At 38.8% G+C, this 22843-nt stretch overlaps 1 long non-coding RNA gene across 1 annotated transcript; it reads right to left on the reverse strand.

The window, feature by feature from the left end:
* Positions 1 to 10838: 10838 nt before the first annotated feature.
* On the reverse strand, positions 10839 to 15020 carry LOC121885229. The gene is made up of 3 exons (XR_006092505.1): positions 14932 to 15020; positions 14525 to 14594; positions 10839 to 11685 (listed from the first exon to the last, which is right to left on the reverse strand). It is a non-coding gene; the product is annotated as an uncharacterized LOC121885229 (long non-coding RNA).
* Positions 15021 to 22843: the final 7823 nt, after the last annotated feature.

Genomic DNA, 22843 nt, shown 5'->3' on the forward strand with positions numbered 1-22843 from the left:
CACTCGCATGTTAGAGGCAAGGGCGTAGGTTTGGTTTTAACTTTGGTAGAGACATTTTTTTGTTGGACGGCCAAAATTGTGTATACTTCTTGCTCTCTCTCTCTCTCTCTCTCTCTCTCTCTCACTTTTTTCTCTTTCATAGGCACATGTGCGCACACACACGTAAAGAGCCTGACTCTGCAAAATGTTTACTTTACTGAATATGCATCTGCTGACTTGGCTGAAACCAGACTTGTATCAGGATTTTTTCTCTGATTTTTTATTGATAGACTACTTAACTATACATCTGAGACCAAAATTAATATTTAAAATGAACATATCATAGACTGTCACAATAAATGTATAGAAACCTGTAGGTAATGTGATGCTCCGTAAGGTTTTCAAACCTCATCTGAGACTAATGTCCTTCTTTCAGTTTGTGGATTTGGGCGACACAACTCAAGAGTTTCATGACAGAGCCACAGTGATGCTCAAATCTATCTTTAAACCATCTCAAAAACTTCTATATGTATTATTCTTCATTCAACTCCTGACCATATGGGTAGATCATTCATTATGATATCAGAGCTGCAGCTCACCTCTCTGTGTGTCTCTGTGCTGCTCAGGCTGCTGCTAACAGGATTTAGCTTATAAATAATGTTCATGTCTTAATGACACATATGCAATAATAACTCTGCTCTTGATCCACTCATGGAAAAGGGGAGTGATGGCATTAAATAGTAATTTTTTCTCCCACTAATATCAAATGTTTGGATTTATTACAGAACATTCTTATTTATCCTGCAGTACTAGGAACCTTTACATATAAATGAGCATCCGTTACATTCGAGCCCTTGCCAAACGAATTCACACAATGCTGATTAAGCCACCGCCAGGTAAATCTGTCTGTATTTCACAGTATACAGAGTTTTTAAATCGTGTGTGTTGGGTTTGACATTCCCGCACCGGCCGGATGAATGCATACTGTGCACCAGAGACTACTGCCAGCTGAGCGGCTAACTTCCGGTTAGCCTTCTGCTAATTTGAATGGGGATAAAATACTTAAATTGTGCAGCTCTTCTAGACTTTCCAGATGTTATCAGTTCGACTAGATCAAATTCTAATAGTGAAATGAGTCATTTCGCGGGGGTTGTGTGATGCTCAAAACAATTTATCCTCGGTTTTACAGCCGCAACAGTAGCAACAGAGTAGACTATGGCGGAGCCTATGACGTAAGCACGTGTTGATAGTATTTTTGTAGTTAGGGAGACAAAAGTCCTGCTTTAACTAAGCTCAACTGTTGCTGACACTTTGGTTCTTCTTTATAAAGGACCTGATGTCTTATTTTGCTTTTGGGAGGAATTTTCACCAACAGTGATGAAGTTGTTTACTTAAACAGCATGTCTGAGCAGCTATAACAAATTAGCTACCATCACCTAGCGCCTGAAATGAAATGTAATATCAAATGATCTTAGTTTTGTCTAATGAAGTTGTCTTGGGGATTTGCTATGTTTGGAATGTTTAAACTATAAATACTGACCGCTTCAGATTCTCCACCTCATCGACTCCACTACTGCTGCCAGGCTGCTGCTAGTCAACAATGTGCACAACTTGAAGTTGAGGGTTGCCAGATCATCAGGTTGAGTATCTCCCCACATAGGGTAACCAGACGTCCCAAAAAAATTCAGGAACAGTTGTCCCAAATCTTGAATCCTGTCCTGTTTGTCCTGAAAATTAGACTACACCCGAGTTTTGATTAGTTATAGCCCAACAAAACATTAAATACTGATAGTTGTGAAACATTATTTTGCTGTTGCCCACAGACGTGCACTGTTCTGTACGTAGCCTACATTAATTATGGCTGTGGTAGCTTTTTTTTTTAGCCGTGTGCAATATTGTGAGGACAGGGGAAGTAGAGCTGCAGGCAGCCATGGAGAAGGAGTGATCTGACATGCACGTCTCGCACACAGATGAACTGAATAAACGGATAATGATTTACACACTGTTACATTCAACACGGTCATTGTGTTTCTTTCTCCTAATGACAGACAGTTGACTTCATGAACAAAAATAATACATTTTAACGTTGAGTTTGTTATGGTTCTGTTCACAGTCTGACTCTGAGTCACTAGCTGCCATTCTCCACTGCTCCTCCAGAGGCCCTCAGACTCAGACTTTTCTCCCTTTTTGTTTGGATTGGACTGAGAAAGAGAGAGAAAGCTGATTTCAGTTATGTCTTTAAAAGACTTATCTTGCATGATGATTATTTGGGTTGCCTATATTGGTTGGATCTGTCTTTGTTTTCACTTCGGCCTGAACTCACACAGCATATACTCTCTTCTCAGTGATGAAGAGAGGATTGTGGTGTGTGTTTTTGAATGTGCTTTGGCTTACAAATTGTTTGTCATAACTGCATTTGCCATTTGAGTGTCTTTGTGTAGTGTTTGAGCTCGGTACTGGTTTTTCCAGGGTTCAAACCCCTCATGTGTTCCTGTAGTCCTTCTCAGCCTGCTTTCCCCTGCTTACCTGCCCTGTGTTAGACTTGACAGCCTTGCCCTGTGTTTTACCTGCCACACCCTCCTAATCACCTTATTACCCAATAATCCTTATTCTGGTCCCTGCTCATCCCAGCTGTGCCTTGTTTTCTGATTAGTCCCCTATGTATATATTACTCTCTGTTCTCTTTGTTGTTTGTCAAGAGTTTCATCTGTTTCATCTTATCTAGGTTCCTTGTTTCATGCCAACCTGTTACTTAACTTCTGAACTGTAAGTAAGATCTTTAATCAGTAATTCTGCTTCAGTCTCTGCATTTGGGTCCACCGGCTCCACTACCTGTGACAGAGTTTTGTTGACACTGAATGTAATATTCTGGACACGTGACCACCCCTAACCCCCCCTGTCCTGACTTTCACCCATTCTCATCTGGTCACCCTACTCCTGTATCCTGTTCCTTCACTCTTTATCATAATAGTGCACTCTTTCTTCTTTTTTTTTTTTTTTTTTTGCAGAAAACACACAAACCTGGCAACTTTGCAGATGTCTTACCTTTAACATTATGTGGAGCTAAAGTGGCTAGATTGTTTGAGATTGGTAAAAAAATATTGGTAGGGACAATCCAGCAACACCTTGATATACTGTTCATACCCAAATCTACGCCCATGGTTAGAAGTACTGAAAACTACTGTTTCTATGTTAGAAAATAACAACATTCTTTATGGTTTCTATTGTGCTAAACAGGCTCTTGTTGCATCATTGAGTTATGTTTTTCATTTTCTGTATTGTTCATTTTTCTTTTCTGCAAATGTGCTCATGTTCTCCTGACATGAATTCCACTTTCCTGGCTTTGATCATTTAAAACTGCCCTTCCCACACATGTAATCCTGTAGCTATAGCCTACTTAAAAGTGTTTCTGCTGCTTTTGATCGTTAAGTCGAAGAAACGAACCAGCAGTGAAAACATCCTTGGTGATTGTGCAACAGTTCAAACTGTCACACTGTATATGCGCTGTGGCCAACCAGTCTATCATGTGACATATTTACTGCTGTAACATATTTCTCTGTGTTGATAAAGTCTGCAAAGTCATATGAATGATGCAATGTAGACACAAGGAAAAGTGTGTGTTTGTGTTTTGTGTGTGTGTGTGGGTGGCGGACGGTTGAGGGTGGGTTGAGTGAGCGCTTAAGTACACAAAATGAAGTTTGAGAACAGTCAGGAATACAAACAAAAGAACATTATTTTCAGAATTCATGGAAATGCTTGTGTTGCAAAAATAAAATACATAAAAACTCATTTAACTGAATCTCATGCTCAGTTTGAAATAGATCCTGGGACTTTAGAAATAGATCCTGCTCCTTGAGAACACAAATGAGCAAGACTCCTTGTGTGGCAAAAAACAAAGAGCATGTTGATTAAAACCTTCTTCAAGGCCTGTATAGTTACAGTGAAATGATAGGATGATGTATGACTGGATGATGATGTGGTTTCTGTGTAAGGCTGCTAAATGTTGGGTGTACTAACAAACCGTGTATACTGTGAGCTCAGATACAGAAAGGTGCTGGGTCATCAAATGCTCCTTTTCAAACGTAAGAATTATACAGTATTTATGTTGTTTTATATGCTTGTGTCACTATATTATTATGTCATATTATATTTATGTTATTATATCATGATCTCAGTTTAGTCTATAAACAGCCGGGTGATACTGCTGTTTGCTTTTAAGGTGTGGACTCGAGGTGCTGCATAAAATAAGCAACATATAAATGCAACCTGCATAGTTGTGGTTTGAACGGATAATCAGCAAAACCTCTGTGAAATCCATTAAAACACATTACTTTACTCCACTTGTTATTGTTAATCTAGTCAGTCTCAAAACTTTTTTTTCACAACTTAAAGTCTTAACTCAATGTTCACAATTTTTTTTTGAGAGCATTCAACCACATCTCACAATCTTGTCGTCAACTAACTTCAATTCACTGATAAGGACCAACTGCATTAGACCTTAAACCTGTACTAACTGATTTTCTGGTTACTTTGGGGGTAGCGGATTAAGTTGTGAACACAACACCAACATAGCATCACTTTTTAAGTTGATACGTTGAACTTGTTAGCAAGCAGTTGCTTATTTCCATATCTAGCAGTTACAGAGCAAGTCACTTTTAGCTCTGTTTTTGGCCTCCACCATCTCCTGAGGGAAATATCTGGCTCTGTAGCTGCTAAATGCTCCAATATTTAGCTAACTGTGCCTGTTTGCCTTTTGGTGCCAGCGTTGCCAGATGGGAAATATTAAAGTATTGTACTAGAGGCTTAAAATTATCGTATTTTGAGGAAAATTATCGTGTGAGAGTCATCACCAAGAGAACGAAGAGGTGTAAATGTGTAATTTTCAGAAAACACATATTTATTGAGACAAACGACTTTTTGACACCGTCTACAAATCTAGCTGCATTGTTTAAAACGGGGTAATCTGATTGGCTGGAAAGACGTCATGTGGGAAGAGATGTATAAACACAGATGTAGGAACCATATTTTACCATCCTGATCGTGTCGGGAAAGGAAGGGGGAGGGACTTCGCCTCTCTACAACAGCGATAACATTTTTTCAGTCTCTGGTGAAAACTTCCATGTAAAGCAAACGCCACCACTGCACATGTTGTTGTGCTACATATCACAACCTTTTGACTTTGTGCTACATTGTAAATTTCTCAAAGTACAAAGTCAAGAGGTTGTGATATGCAGCCCAACAAGCTAATATAACACATAGTAATCTAATCTACTGTTAATATAAAAATACTGACTAGTGCAGCTTTAAGATAATCATGTTAAATTACTCTTCCGTTGGTCAACAATGATGTCAGGTTTAGCAGTCCTGATAGGAGAGCGGCATAAACATAACTTTTAGTTCAAGTTCATTTAAGTTCTCCAAGTTCATGATACTTGACAAAAGAACTGTTAAGTGAATTCTACTCATGAATGGTATTATGTTACTCAATCACTGAACTCTACTGTCGTTTTCTTAATCCAACCTCATAAGGAAATCAGTCACACAGCAACGCAATACGACTCGGCCAACATTACGGCTGTCAGATGATCTAGAGGTCAAGTGGTGCTTGGACTCTGCCAATCATCACTTGCTGCTCTATTTCTGTTAGTCACTCATCATAAGAGGTGAACTTTGCCTGCTGAACAATATAGTGTCAGATCATCATTGTTGAAAATGGAAGAAAGGACCAGAGGAGAGCACTTTGCATCATTTTACATACTATATGTTTTTTTTTTAGCAGATGAACTTTAAATGTCTTCATCAATAAGGCTTGGGAGTGGTCTTTCTGTATCATAATTGTATTTGTATCATATCATATTTGTACTAAGATGTGTTATCAAAGCGGTAATTGTGTGGATGTGAATACGCATTCGCGTATTTGCAATGAAAATCGTTCAAATGTATCAAGAACTGTATCAAAACAGGACAACATGAAAGACAAATGAAGCGAGGCTACATACTGATATAAATACACATGTCCAGATTCAATATACATAGTCTCTCTGGAGCTTTGTCAATCCAGAGTAAATTTAGGAGAAATATACAAGGTGAACATCAAACTGTGTGAGTGAAGAAGGCCGCTCTGAATGATTATCCCTCTTCTCTTGAATCTGACCTTTTGCTGTCATGTTTAGACGTACCTGTGGAGGGGATGAGGAGTAAAAGGTGACGGAGGTCACAAAGGTGTCAAAGGCTGAGAGACAGCAGTTAAAGCTGAAATGAAAGAGGATGAAGAGCAGGAGGGGGATTTGGGGAGGAGAAGATCCCTCTGTCAGACACAGGGGGTAGGGGTCTGGGCTCAGGAGAGTGACACGACCCCGGTGTGGTCTCACACCAAGCGCATTAATGAGCGTCTGAGAGGGATTTGAAGTTCAGGGCTTAACACAGATCAGGCGCTGATTCTCTGCCTCAGGAAAACGGGACGGGAGTCTGAGCCACCATTATGCAGGCAGTGGCACATGCTGGGAGAGACGCATTAAGGTCGTCTCAAATGAAAGCAGCACCTGAAACAATGAGAGACTGATTTCGGGACATATTTTATATAATCAACCACATCACAGAGGTTGAGACTTGGTTGGCTTATGCTGTCTATCCATATGTCATTCCCTCCCATGTATAGATGTAAAATGCTTCCATGTTGCTGTTGGTTACACTTTACATCATCATTGACAAAATTGGCTACATACTGTAAGTACGTAAGATGTGCAGAGAGCCCAGTATTTGTATTTGTATCTGTATTTGTTGAGGCAGCAAAATTATTTGTATTTGTATTTGAATTAAAGTGGAAAGAGGCTTAAAAATTCTGTTTTTGTATTTGTTACGCTTTTAATTTTAGGAAATTAAAGTGTTACAATAAGTGTAAGTGTGTGAATAAACTACCTTACGAAGGAGGTCCCCACACCAGGTCTCGGACTGGAGTCTCCCAGATCATAGACGACTGCGCTGACTACTGAGCTAAAACTTTACTCATCGACTCATCGCAGACAGACCTCTACCTATTTATACACCAATAACACAGGGACAGCACATCATGTAACGTGTAGAAGAACTTCAAGGGTGATTCTTGCTTTGCATTTCTCATTTACTGCCTATTTTTTACAACCTAACTTTTTGGAAAGGAGAAGGGGAACAACAGGTTATGGAGAGTCCCTTGGGACTTACCCCTGATAGAAGTAACAATGGAGCAGAGGCGAGAGACTGAGATAACGATGTAACCGACCTGCGAACTGGTATTTGACATGAGGTTTTTTTTTTCTTCCTAAAAACAAATAACTTTTAAAATATTTGTATGAAACAAATATTCGTATAAAACCCACTATTTGTGCTTTGCGGATTAACGTATTTGTATTCGGGCACACCCCTAGTAGTTACTAGTTACTTTGCACATTAAAGGAGCTTTTTGTGATTGTGAAAATAATGACGCAATGTTATAGATCAAATACTATAACAGTAAAATGCTGCTTACAAATTAACGTTCTCAAAAGCAGGCTGGCTTTGTAGTACAAAATCTTATAACTGGAGTAAACTGAAAAAAAAGCCTGTAATATTATCTATTGTTCTAAAGGGGAAAATCCTACAAGAACCAGAACGCATTGCCATTGTGCCTTCAATGTAGTTTACTCCTTTTACGGGTATTTTCAACAGCTGTATTCATCGAAGGCAATTGATTACATTTTGCTGATAATACCTTTTTGTACTTCTACTTCAGTCAGATTTTGACATTGTGGTATTGCAACTTTGAAAACTTCTTCCTCTACTGCTGAAAACAGACTAATTGTGACATACAGTCTTTACATTTATTTATATAAGTGTGACCTTATAGTTATAGATTATGGATTTTCCCTTCTGTGTGCATTTGATCTGATCTTTTCTAGCTACAAGAATTTTAGTTACTGTAGTCAAATAGGTGAATAAATCTTTGGGTGGAAAGGTTTCTCCTATTTTAAAATGATGATAATAATTACTTTAAGAGAGGAATTTAGTATTGTTTAGATTATTGTTTTTCCCCTTTTTTATCAAATTATATTTGCAAAAGTAAACACTGTCACTGTTTCATGGAACTTTGGTTAGCGGGTTTAAAGTTTGTGTGTTGAAATGTTTTGAGTTGTCACGCATCACTGCAAGCATCCTGCTCATATAGTTACTGAAACTAGACTTTGTACTCCACACTGAGCTTTTCTACTGTATCTACACGCTGATGTGAGCGTCTAAAAAGACAGCACTGACGCAGTTGACACATCGTAATGGAACTGTTATGATATAAAATTAGCAGAGGGACAGAAAAAAAAAGTTTCCTACCGCATTTAATGCTATCTTCAAAATCTGCACTCTTAGACAGTCCACAATTCATGTGTAGCCTATCAAAGGACAGAAATGTCAGTCAGAAAAAAAGTATTTTACATTCACTATAGTACATTAATCATCCACTCTGCATGATTTCTGTATTTCAGTGAAAAAAGGAGAGTACAACAAATACTGATGTCAAGATAAATAAAACCTGATGGTAGTTTTTACTGCCCTAAAGACATTTTTTAAAAAAAGTAAATCTCAACAAAGAGAATCATAACTGCATGCTTTTAACTTTCTATAGGACTTGCTGTGTGAGGTGAAAAAAGCCCAAATGAGCGTTATGTAAACACATTCCCTGCACGCACAGCCCAGAGAGCCACAGCTGGCTGAACTTGCGTAAGAGGCCCTGGCTCAGATTCAGTATATGCCAGCCGGGTTTGTAGATCACTGGAAATCTGCTTTAGTTCAGTGCTGTGTCACAGGCACGGACTGCATGGCACTGCAACGGATGGATTAACATAAGTGCAGGATTGAGGTTGTCCTAGATAACTAGAGAATCATGAGAGACTTTTGCCCCCAGTGATTTCCAAAAGCATTCATGAAACCTTTCCGGGTTTGTCTGAGGGTTATGTGCTGTAATATGATCCACACTGAGCAATTTTTTGCAGTATAAGTTCTAAAAGTACAAAGGATTGTGCTGCTTTTTTAGATGTGTATTCTGATTAACCTTGTAACATCTATACATTTTCTTGACATGGATGTCTTTGGACTTTGAGAAGAAACTTGAGCACACAGCTGGCACACCTGATGCCACAAAGTGGATACACTTAGTCATTAGAGGCGTCTACTGGACGAGGAGTATCTCATTTAAAACAGTCTAACAAAGGATACGTACATTTCAGTTAAAGGGGACATGACATGCTTATTGTCATCTGTCATTTATGTCATTTATATACTGTTATGTTGGATGTCTATGTTAAACATAGTCTAAGTTCCAAAATTTGAGGTGAGTGAATGTATAAAATGCTGCCTTCAAGTCCAAAGCCAGGGCTTCAGCCTGCTATGAGCGCTCCGTTTGCAAAGTTAGCGCTACTTCCTCATCAAACTGACGTCAGATCATTCGTGAATTACCACAAACCACAAGCCTTCATTGCTAATGTTGCTCCATGAGTTGTTCGGAGCTGCATAAAGGGTCAGATACATAAGGAGTTTTTAGATCTATAGATAATACAATGATGTTGCAGTAGAGACCCAGATTAAAAATTATGACCTGTAAATGTGCATGATATGTCCCCTTTAAGGTACACAAAAGAATGGCAGCTACTGTTTTTGTCAATAGATGGTTTATTATACTTTTATAATTTAAAAAAAACATTAAAAAAAACAAATGATTTTTTAATTTTACTTACTACAATTACAGGACACATCAAGGATAACATGTATTGCATGTTAAAGGCAAGGCAAGTTTATCTGTATAGCACATTTCAACAACAAGGCGATTCAAAGTGCTTTACATAGCATAGCAGAGCATAAAAGGCATCAAGACAGAATATAAAAGCAACACAAGTAAAAAGACATTTAAATACAATTTAAAAAGTGTTAAATTTGGAAATAAAAAGAAGCTAAAAAAGAATAAGACAGATAAAACAGGAGAATAAAAGTTACTAAATTTGGTTTAATGGTACCCTACGGTGTTTTGTTACCACCAGAAGAGCTGTAGAGTGATGTGTTGGTGAGCGAGTCATCGTGTTTGTACTAGTGCAAGTGTGAACATGGAAGTGACTTGATGTACATTTCCTCGGAGTGCAGACAACCACACCTCATGTATGACCTGTGAGAGTCATCTTCTGGTAAATTTTGTGGTGTCTCGCAGCAATTAAATTGTCACTCTTTCATAATGAAATGTGGTGAAATCTTAGTTTAGTCATTGTGTGACAGCGATAGAGGAAACAATAGCAGTAGGTGCATGCAAGGAATTAATATAAAAGTAAAGAGAATAAACAGAAACATCAATTTCAGCAAGAATGGAAATACGTCTGTTTCCCAAAATGTCAAACTATTCTATAAGTTGCAGACAGGATTTTGTACCAACATAAAGGTGGCTGATTGTGTCAGGAAGTCAAGCTTGTAGCACAGTTAGCTATAATAGTTAATTTGACTGTATTCTGATGGCATATTTTGGTAATGCTAGCTGTCAAAAATAATGGCCGTATGTTAAGTAAGACAGCAAACTGAATACAGAACATAAGAGACTGTCCTCCCAAGAAAAATAACACAATAGGTTGTAATGTAAGTCACCTAAAAGTGACATATAGTTGTTACATTTGAGTCACAGACACCATCTAGTAATGATGACACCGAGCAGTGCTGTAGTTCAGATGACGTATATAAAAGTTTTCCAATTTTCCACATTCAGAGGAGGTCGGGATGGTTGGAGGTATTAACCCAACAGCGGATTTTGTAACAGGAGACCGCTGTTCGTTTCCCATTTCCAACCACCAGTCAGGACAGTTTTTTAAAAACCACATCTACAATCATCCCCTAACCATAACCCCATGGTTATTATTGTAGCCATGACGATGAAGGTCACCTAACTTTAACCACACCACGTGTTTACAAAATAATCATTTTAACCCAAACCATGAGCTTTCCCTAAACCCAACCAAGTTGTTTTTGTGCCTAAACCTAACCAGACCTCAACCACAGCATTGTCACATCATAAAACAGCTTTTTTTTTTTGGAAAGCACAGTCAAGCAACGTATTTGCTCATTTCATTCGGAGGAATCGTGGGAACCTAAACAATTTGCACCTAAAACATTCAAGAAAAGTCTTTGCAAATGTTTAATGAGGTATGAAATGCATTCATCATGTTTGTTAGACCTTAGAGAAGCATAAAATGTGTTTTCGGTGAGAAAAGAGTGAAAACTCCACCGGGCTCCTTTTTACTAATGCAGGTCTGTGCATATGCTAATGTGTGCTCTTATGTGTGCTACAGGCAGAAAACAGAAAAACATGCAGATTTTTCCATGGCAATCTTTTTCTCTCAAAGCAACAAATTCTAAAAATACATACTCCTCTGCATATGAATAAGAGAAATCACTGTGATTGGGAAATGCAAGCTAATTTTCCAGAAGCACTTACTTTGGCATGAATATGAGGGAAGGTCATGCACTAACAAGTACAGCCAGGCACTGATTAGTGGGTAATGCACTTACTTCAGTAAGTGGAGTAAAGCGCTCCACTGTATAATTGGAATAGACTGGATTTGCCTCACTTGGGCTGCCAGCATGGCACAGTCTTAACTGTCACAGGAACACGTAGCTTACAGCTGCTCACTTCATCAGCTCAGGATGTAGAACCAACTCAACAATGAACTACTGTTGAAGAGAAAAATACAGCAGATAAAACACCTTAACACGCTTTACCCCTCACATTTGTGTTGAGCAGATGCTTGCATATATTATATATTGCATCAGATGTCAGGTTCGGTGGAGATCTCATTATGTTCGATTACGTTTGTAGATTTCAATCTTCTAGGAGCACAGATGCTATTTAGATATGGAGATATGGACTGGAAGACATGTCTGCTTCTAATGGTTTGTTTCATTAAGTCATATTTACCTCGCTCAGCACTGGGAGCGATTCATTTGGATGTATTTTCATAGTAAATTTCAGCTAGTTAAGCTACAGTGTTTTGTCATGCAAGGTTCAGCTCTCCAGATGCAACTCATTCTCCCACCAACACTTGCACGGGCTGTTGCATCCTGCCTGTTCATCTTCTTAATGATGCACTGAGCTTGCCATACACATAATGTAGTCCACTGATAATGCATCATACTTCTATATCTATATCTACAGTTCAATTTGAAGTCATTCTTATAAGCAAAAGTATACAAATCTGCAGTTGTCAGATTTCTCACACTGTGGAGACCAGTGGCGACCGACTTGTCAAGCTGCAGATGTTCACAGATTATAGGCTTGTGCAATAATCAGCTTGGTGGAGACGTGTTCACTCTCTCATTACAAGTGGCCCTGTGTGGCGGACAAAGATGCAAAGAGCTGTGTCCTTATTCTTTGGAAACTGTGTGCATGCTGGATAATTTGAAGCAAAGAGTTCAGGCGCTGAAGTCACTCTCATGTCAACTGATCAGTGTCAGATGTCACAATAACTATACTGGCTTACTGATGCATCATCTGTTTGGCTACCAGCTGACTAGTATAAGCCAATCATATTCATACAAGTAGTCTTTATAAACTGTTAGATCATTTTTACTCCCTCCAACACCCAAACCTCCTCCTTAAGTCATTGAAGCTTTGGTGTTGCTACCTCGCTAAGCTATATGTTGATGTATATATCTGTATAGCTGATACTGTATCCTAAGTGCTCTCTACGGCTATTTCTGTAACTTTACGAAGCCGACGATCTGACATTCACACCAACCTCAGGCAATGATTTGCCACCTGTGTGGAGGTGAGGAAAAAGCCAGGATTTGACCTTTCCTCTCCTCTCTAGTGCTCTTTGAGTTTCCTTCTCTGGTGCTCTTTTTCCATTCTTGACACAAACTATCTCACTGTCACTTTTCATGTGAACAACCAAAGTGCAACACTACGAATGCCTTCCAGGAACTTATAAACCCTATAAACCCTTTTGACTACACATCATAAGATTCTGATCAAGCATAACCCAACACTGACTCTGCTGATTCTCTAATTCCAATACTGATTGCTCCCACAATTTGCTCCACCAACCCAATGTCCTCCTTATGTTGTTGAAGTTTTGGTATTGTTATCTGGTTCTAAGGTCTATGTTCATGTATATAAGTGTTGCGGGTGTTAAGTTCTCCAGCAGAATACTCCTTGCTGCCCTGATTCTTTAAGAGCTCCAACAAAGAGCAGAGCTGTTTTCACCAAGTCTGTGAAACCACTTACAATAAATAGTCACTTCTTTGACGTAAATGTCTCTGACTGAGATGTGACAAAGTAAACGAATTAGAAGAATGTGTGCATCAGTATCATCAGTAAAGTTTTATTACCACAAAGATAAAAGCAAACATGGAGCCATTTCCAAATGATTACTTGTACACACAGAGATAAAAGCAAACATACTGTTGCCATTTCCAAAGGATTACTTATACTAATTCACACTTGTAAGGTCACCCGAGGCAAGCTGATATCGAGTGAAAGCCAAATAGTGAATCACAAGGACCCTTAGGATTCATTTGAAAAGATTAAGGAGAACATTCCCTGGATACAGACACTAAAGGCCACCTCTGGTGCCTAGTGCTCCCAGGGACATGTATGGTGTTTGGTTGCCAGGGAAGCAATAGCTCAGTAATTCAGCTGGGCACAGCCTGCTGGACCGTGAGGTTTGGGCTCAAAACTTGCAAGGCAAAAGGAACGAGACAGACTTACTGTAAGCCATCCAGCACAACACAACCATGCCTCTGAAAACTACCACCAACTAAAAAACTGAGCAATGAACTATGAGCTTCACTAACACAGTTTTTGTTGTTTTCTAGTCTGTCCTAAAACAACAGTTAGGTCAGTTAGGTTTGTTTTCTTGCTGTAATCATTCCTCTTGTTAATGCATTTTCAATGTAGGTGATTCCAGACAAAATCCACAGTCCTTGTTTTGAGCAAAAATGCATTTAAAAGTTTATTTGAATCTAATATGAGGCTTCAACCGTCCAAATTAGCCAAATCAATTCAATATATTTCAAAGCTTCTGTAACTTTAGTGCCAAATTCCATTTCAATTTGTTGCTGAACAGAAAAACATTGTCTGTTGAGACACAAATAGGGGTTTTTTTTTCTACCAAAAACTCTATAACTGTGGAAGATATCCACTTTATTTGACTAACTCAGATTAACTTTTAGATACATTTTTGCTCAGACTGAGGACTGTGGATTTTGTCCTCCATCACTCTGTCATCATATCTATCCTTTAACAGCACTAACCTCATCAATAATCTAACAAAATGGTAAATTCATGACTAAGTATTATGAAATTTGCATGTGAAACCCATACTGTGAACACAGCACTGCATAACCCAAATATGCTGGAAGCCTATCTAAATATTTCATGCAAGGTCCTTTTCCTGAACTATCACTGGAGTGCAGGGAAAAAGCAGAAAGTTGGTGATTTTACATGGGATGAATAGACTGCAGGGATAGAAACCAGAGGTTAGCATGACATCTTTTAAAACAGATTTCAGACCTTTTGTTCTTGGCCTGATGTGTGTAGCATCTGGACGGAGAGGACAGTGACATCGTCGAAATACAACAACCTGCAAGCAAAGACACAATAGCTGTTGGTTCTTTTTTTTAGAGAGAAGAAACCTAATGTATGGCAGATGTTTTACCATCTGAACTTGCATTTATTGAACAAGCTTGCATTAAAAGCCTTTATAAATAAATCTCACATCTGTAATAACACAGTCTATTTTGAACTCGACAGATTGCAGGAAAGCGTTTCTCTTTAATGGATGACTCATGCTGCTTGTTGACAAGAACATGGTCCAATGTTCCCAGAGGAGTTTGTATTGAAAAGCCTCCCACTCACATTATCTGTTTTAGGATTTAATCAAGAAGCAGGTTATCAGATGAGGTAAATGCCAAACTTACCTTCCTGTGCATGTCTTTTTTTCTTATCTGTTTCCAATATGTATATTTTGGCAAGACATGGACACAAACACTGCACAGCCTTGTGTTATCTGAGAAACAGCACAGTAAAAATATATAAAGATTGATTCGGGCTTCGGACCAAAGCCATTCAGAACTATGATAATTAGATTTTACATGGAGGCATCACTCAACGTTGCACTGATTTTTATCGCTAATAACATTTCCTGTGGCGCACGGGGGGATTCATGTGAAGAAAACACAAGGCTGCAAAAAAAACCCAAAAAACCCCCGCAACACTGTCTCAACTATATTACACAGATGAATGCATGAAGTCAGTAACAATTAACTGATTATATTGATCTGCATTCCAATGATCTATTAGTAAGCTGTAAGGACAAAAAGAAGCAGTTTCAACCTGTAACAGTAAAGTGTCTGTCTAGCATTTATGCTATTGATTGAGCCCCATCCAGGGTCACATATGTTTATTTATCTTATTATTTTTGTAACCCTTTATCACAAGAAATTCTCAAAAAAGACTCACCAGAGACAGATAAAGTTGATTTATTATCAATAACACCAACTAACTAACAAACCCATTGTAACCCGTATCCTAGAAAAACACTGAGAATGGACTTTTCACTTAACTTTTGAAATTAAAAATATTCGCTTCTTCATAGATTCTGCATTTTTAATGAGGCAGAAGGAGCAGATGCCATTTTAAGAATTTCTAACCAGGTGATTGAACCTTTTTATGGGGAAAAAAAACAGATCAGACACAAATTATTCTTCAAAGCAGAGTATTTTCATATGTCTTAAGACATGTATGGAGGGTATCTTTAACATCTAATGAAAACTACAATCTTTTGCAGAAAAGATTTTTAAAATTCAACTGTAATATGATGATACATCATAATTTACTGAGGAGCATTTGTATATGATATTGCTGTGCTGTTAGGGGGTCCTAATATGAAAGAGGAGTTTCTTAATGAGTTTGGATGGGAGAAGGGTGACAGACAGGATATCTAATTCTAGAGAGAAGATGAAACATTTTCAGGTATGAACTGAGTAAGACCATAAACATAGTGACAGCAGTAGACAGAGGGCCATGGGATAACTTTCAAAAATTGTTCTTTTTTTTCCTTTAACATAACTACATTGCCCACTGGACACAAATCTGGACATCTTTCTCATTATTTTATAGATATTAAGACATTATTTCCTGCCCTGCAGAAGTCTCACAGACTTAAACTCACCTGGGGAGGTATGAGATTGGTGTCATGATCAGACAGGGACAATGAGCTGCAATATTTTTTATATCACTTCCTAGAATGATAAAATGCCTCAGAGCGATGTTCATAAATGTCAGTCACGCCCTGGCAGAGAACTGCACCGCTAAATTAATATTACATGTCAAACAATGCTCTATCCAATTTTATGAGTCTATTCCGGATGCATACACAGACTGAGCCTCCAGTCATATAGACCTGTCCTGGCATGCATGATGAAGCCAGACTAGACACTAAGTGAACTGGCTAGTGCTAGATATGAAGTCAATTTCTTTTAGCTCACAGAATGTTTAATTTAATGGATCGGCCCCTCTGGGAATTAACAATTGACATTTCAAATTCAATCCTGCATTGGCGTGCAATTTTGTCCAGAGCACACAATGTGTCTGCAAATCAGAAAAATATCTCTGCAAACAATCTGTACCTCAGTTCTTCCTCATAAAATATTCAAAGCAGGGACCTTTACATGTCAATAAAATCCAACCTCAGCCTTAACAAACCAACGTCTTTGCAGCTGTGTTAATGTCAAGTTAACACAGTGTTACATTTTTGAGGATCATGTTCTATATAAGATATATAGATATATAAGAGCTGCATCTACATCTCAGGATTATTTTCATTATTGATTAATATGCAAATAATCTTTTTGATGAATTAGTTACTTGTTTAGTATATAAAATGTCAGAAAAAAAGGGGGGGGGGGGGAGCCTATTACAATCCCTCAGATCCCGAGGTGACGTCTTCACATTGTTTGTTTTGTTCAACCAACAGTCTTAACCCCGAAGATGTTCCATTTATATATATGATATAAAACAGAGTCAAGCAACATATCCTGACATTTAAGAAGCTGAATCTAGAGAAGGGTGGCATTTTTTCAACTTAAATTGCTTAATTCAATATTAAAATTGTTGGTGATTAATTTGTCTTATTTCAGCACTAGTGAACGGGCTAAATTAGCAGGTATGAAGGTCTGGGTGTCGTCGACTTCAGGAAGTCATCACTCCTGGCTAAGAAATAATCCAGCACATAACCCCCACTAAAACTGCAAATTGTGGTTTTTACATTTCAGTTTCTGTACAGATTAAACAAACAACATATAACACATTAATTGGTGAGTTTTAGAGTTGCTGCTAGGTGGATTTTGTGAATGGTAATGATCTTATTATTTAAAGGTGAAATATGTAAGAATCAGAAATTCCCTCTCATTAATGACACCGGTGGCCGTTAAGTGAGCTGCAGTCATCATCCTGTTGCTCATGCTCGCACTCTGTCAGCACGTGCAAGCAGTGACGCTAACATTAGCCAGCTAAAACCACAATATCACAATATATTTCACGTGCTTTGTAATAATGTTAGCTTATCTGTCCGATAGGATGAAAGCTAGCTCGGGGTCAGATGTTAGCAGACTCCATTACTAAGCTAATGTTAGCTAGTGTTGCACCCTGTTGGTGCTGTAGGTGGATGGGATGCAAGGTACTGTGGAGTTTGCATAAATGTCACATCCTTTGGATTTTCCCAGCCAAACCATCCCGAGTCCTTCACATAGAAATGAGTCCACAGGCTGTTATAGGAAAACGAGAAAGTTGGGGAAGGTCTCATGTTATTATTTCTTCACATTCTGTTGATAGTTTTAGTTATTTTTTGAATGTTTTTCACTAAAATTCTTACATAATTCTTACATATTATACCAACATCACAGTGAAACAGAGTGTCTTTAGCTTCTGTACTGTGACATATTTCCCAATGAAACTAAATATGTGAGCGATATACAATAACAAGTCAAATCAAATCCTTCATATTAAAAAAAATGGTCTTGGCATAGCGAATACAGGAACTGCAGAGGACTGTTTGGCTTTCACACACACTTCCCTCAGCCATGTTGACAGGACAGGAGGAGAGCGACGAAGGATAGACGAATTCATTAGACCTCAACTACATTATTTTCAAAGAATGAGAAAGTTTTGGCTCACTGATATAACATAGTCCCCTCTATGATGCTGCTCTGCTAGCTACAACAACCCACACAAGCAACAATTATGGTTTTATATGATGATGAGTCGCCCAAAGTCACATTTGATTGGATACATTTTTTTGTATACACCCCTGAGTTCAAGATAATTCATGAAAACAGGAAGAGGAAAGTCTTTAACTCTCAGGAAGAAAGCAATGAGTGTATCGCCTAAAATAACAAACTATTCCTTTAAGGTTTGGAGGATAATGAGGATACAAATGGTGATAGGGGATGGATTTCATAGTGTTTGTTAGGAAACAACTTCTACTTCAACTTCAAATCACCTGCTCATATCAACAAGTCTTTGAAAGCTAATATGTCATACATTTATATACATTTGACAGAGATGGGTGCAGAAACAAACCCACAAGTCAAACTTGACAACTACTATTCAATGTAGCTTGTGTTTGTCTCGTGTGATGGACAACTCTGTGGGGCCTCTCCGTTCCCAGCTTTTTTTTTTATGATGCCAGATGGTCGGCCTTATACACAATGCAGCGCCCTCTCCATCATGTCCTGCACACTGATACCTTGTGGTGGGAACGAGATGTGTAGCCCAGATGAAAGTAGCAGGTCATTGCTCACAGTGTTGCTTTAACTGGTCTCTAGAGCCCGGACCCTCTCTTTCAGTGCGGCGTCCAAGGCCTCGCTTCTCTTCTTCTCTTGTGTTTTGTTCTTCCTGCTGTCTTCCTCTTGAGGTGTTTTGATTCCCTTGCCATCTGCTGTCAGAGTTGGCCCAAACGTGTATAAGCGCAGCATAGTAAGTGCCAAGTTTGCCTTCTTGTGTCATAAATTTAAGGGTCGTATAGTAATAGAGGTTATATTCCTAGAATGAAAATAAAAACCGGGGATATTTTGGGTTGATAGATACTCACATTATCTCTGACCTTGGACTCGAGCCATAACACTAGACATGTTCCCACATGCAAGAAACCAATATCTCACAGTAAGCCTACCCAGAGCAGATTCTGTCTTTTTCTTATTTCCTGAAACGACATTTTCTCACCTCAAGTAGCAACATGAGATCCTAACAACCACATATGTTAAGATCATATTAAGACCACTTTATTATTTCCATATTGAATATATCCAATATTGCACACAAGAATGCCTTTGATACGACTAACCCTCTTGTCAGCATATGTTTCTGAATTTTATTCTCATGAGATTGAATGTGGAAAAAAGAGATAATGACTATTATTACAGGGTCTTTTATGAGAAACTACTTTTCATAAAAGCTGTTCTGTTGTTATTTCTGTTCTTTAAAACCTCTACATTCCTCTGGCTAATTAGATATTCCCTTTAAATCATCTTTGAAATAAACTGAAATTAAGCACGTCAGTCCTTGTTATGCAATGAAACATCAGTGACAATGGGCTGTGGTGATAAACATCACGGCAGAGGGATGTACAAACGCAAGATCACCTACAATAAATGTTTGGACGTTTGCAGAAGATATGAACTAGCATGCATTTCATTGTACATGATTATATCTTGAGTCTATTTTAAACAGTAACATATGCATCCACTGCAGACAGAAAGCTGCAGACTAAGTCGGTAAGACAATGTTTCTTACAATCTTACTGAAAATGTAACAGCGGACCTGCAGAGCCAGTGACAGGGAGATGAATGAGTCTCAGCCAGGAAATTCAATTTGCAGCCAGATCTTATAGCCCCCTCATGTAATTCAAATCGACACTTTGAAACCTGTGCTGTGTGTCGATGACGAATTTGAAATGCAGGTGAGAAATAGCTGGACAGATCCTCGCTGTCAGCGTAGAGGGAGAGAGAGGAACAGAACAGTGTGTGTTCTGTGCTGAGCGCTGCGGACATCCTGGGATTATCCACAGCAGAGTTTATTCAGACTAATGTTCTTACACTTCCTATGAAATATTACGTGGACTATACATCATCCACAAATACTTTAACCCAGTGTTGTTGATGACAATTTCATATTCTTAACTGCAAAGTCATCTGCTAAAGCAAAGCTAAAGGGTTAAATTCATGCGATGTGTTTCAAGCAGCGTCACGCTTCTAATGCTTGTAATGTCCCGAGGCAGTTACACATGAATATAGCTACAGTAAAGTTAAGAAAACAAGTCAAGTTGATGTATAGAGCACATTTAAAAACAACAAATATTGACTTAAGTGCTTTATAGAGAGTTGACAATTACAATCAAATAAAACAACAGACATACTGTAATTATGAGGATCAAAAGAAAATTAATAAAATGTAGAATAGAATAAAAAAAACACAATGACAAGGTAAACATGCTGGTTTTTATCAGGTATAACGTTTACCATGTTCATCATCTTATAGCGTGTTAGCATGCTAACATTTGCTAATTAGCACTAAACAAAAGAGTACAGCTGAAGCTAACATGTTTCATAGTTTGCAGATATTTGGTCGTACATCGAAGTATTGGGACACATTTTGAACTGGCGCTAGATCAAACGTTACAGGATCACTACATCATCTTGAGGGGGGCATGAATGTCTGAACCGTGAACTGTATATAAAGAAGGACGTAGATGGCTAACAATAGCTACTTTAGCTAAATTGTGCTAACAGGGCAGTTATCGTAATCAAGTAACATTAAACTAACTGAAATATTGCAACAATAGTCCAACTCGGTGTGAGTCCCTGAGCCGGGGAGAGCAGTAGGTGAGCCGATTGTCACAGCTGTCAATCAACACCCACAGGCAGACATCAAAGCTACTGTAAGTCTTCAAATCTTATTAACAGAGCAATAAATTACAAAATGCAATTAGAGGGCCCAAACTTAGTGATTGAAACCATAAAGACTCAGTATTTCTAGAGAGAAATTGACGCTTTTTGAATGGGAGTCAGTTGGAGCCAGCATCTAGTGGCTGACGACTGCACTTTAAGGTACTTCTGCGTTGGCTTCGGTCTCACAGTAGTTGCTGCTTAGTCTGAACCAAATGTCATGGCAATCCATCACATAGTTGATGAGACATTTCACTCAAATCCATAAAAGTGGAAGGAAAAAAAGCTGAAGGAAAGCTCACAGGATCACCAAAGTCATTAGGATTCATCCTCTGGGCACCATGGATGTCTACCATATTTCATAGCAATCCATCCAGTAGCTGTTGAGATATTTGCAGTCTGGACAGACCAACATTGCCATCCCTAGAGCCTGAAACATATCAGTAAATATCAAATAGTCTTGACAATGAGGTTTCATTGTGTTGGCTAGTTTTCTCATGACGGTGTAAAGATTTCAACCCTGCCACTGTTGGTCAAATAAATCCCTGCTGCATACAAGGGAACAGCAGTGGAAATTGATCCTGAGTCCAAGTCAACCACATGGAATTATCATTCATTTTGGCTTTGTAACTGTGTAATGTCAAAAGGAAAAGCTCATACTGGGACAAAATGTCTTTCCCGTTTTCTGACTGATTGCTTGACAGAGTAACACAGTGGGCTCACTCTCCTCGGCCCTCAACCCATCCAATCTATGTGAATTATTACCTCCCTCACAGGGAGAGCGTCGTGGCAGTCACATCAAACAAGATTACACTTATAGAGCAAGGGTATATTTACTCTCCTTGGAGACATATTTAATTTGCTTGTTGCCCTGGTAACATGAATCTCACAAAGAGTGGCTGTGGAGTTGCCTGTAATTACAGAGCAGGCCTCTTCATCAGAGGCTTTAATTCTGAAAAATGAATACACTCAGGCTGTCATGTAGGCCCTGTGGCTGCTCACACATGGCCTTGGACACCATGAAATGGCGGCCATAGGAATTAGGACTTATTATTGCTCTTGAACCCATGAACTCGTGAAGTGAACATTATTCATAATTTTGAAATAACGGGGGAATAGGGCAATTGGTATCGCTATTTCCTGTAGTGTAATGCAAAAAGAAAACATATATTTTGATAACAAAAAGAAAAACAGCAACTGAAGGGTTACTGGGTTTACCGTTCAAGTATGTCAACTAAGAAAAGCAGCCTGATGCATTTGTCTCACGTTGAGGGGGAAATTAATAATTCAAGTCAGGAGAGGTCTTGCTTGCACAGGCACTTAGGAAAGGAACTACATGGGGATGAACAGGGAGAAGTGAGCCTAATATACAGAATAACATCTGAGAAAAAGTTTCATTTATACAATTTAATTCATAAAACAATCGGCGAGGACCTAACAAAATGATTAATATGGTAGATATGGAGATTGATACTGCTTCAAAAATGTAAGAGAGGTTAAGATAGAGACATGAAGACGGAGAAAGCAAGAGGAGACATGGGGGCCGGCATGAAGGAGGAGTATTCAGGTTCCACCCAACAAGAATCATGTCTCGTCTCTTGGAAGGGTTTCAAGCCCAAGTGCTCCAAATGAGAGGGCCCTGAAGCAAGGGTGCAATCTCTGCGAGCGAAATCACTGGCCTGTGCTCATCAGCCATAAACATGTCACTGCCGAACTAGGTCACCGTTCTCCGTGCATGCACATCAAACGGAGGCCTCCAGTGCAGCAATGGCTAACTCTCTGCGACTCTCTGCACTGCACCTCCGCATGATGTGGCCCATTTTTTCCCCTTTGTTTATGTGACATGTCACCGCCTCTTGCTCCCACAGCATGCAGTAAAGAAGGGGAT

The sequence above is a fragment of the Thunnus maccoyii genome, chromosome 19 (assembly GCF_910596095.1).
Source record: "Thunnus maccoyii chromosome 19, fThuMac1.1, whole genome shotgun sequence".
Classification (NCBI taxonomy): Eukaryota; Metazoa; Chordata; class Actinopteri; order Scombriformes; family Scombridae; genus Thunnus; species Thunnus maccoyii.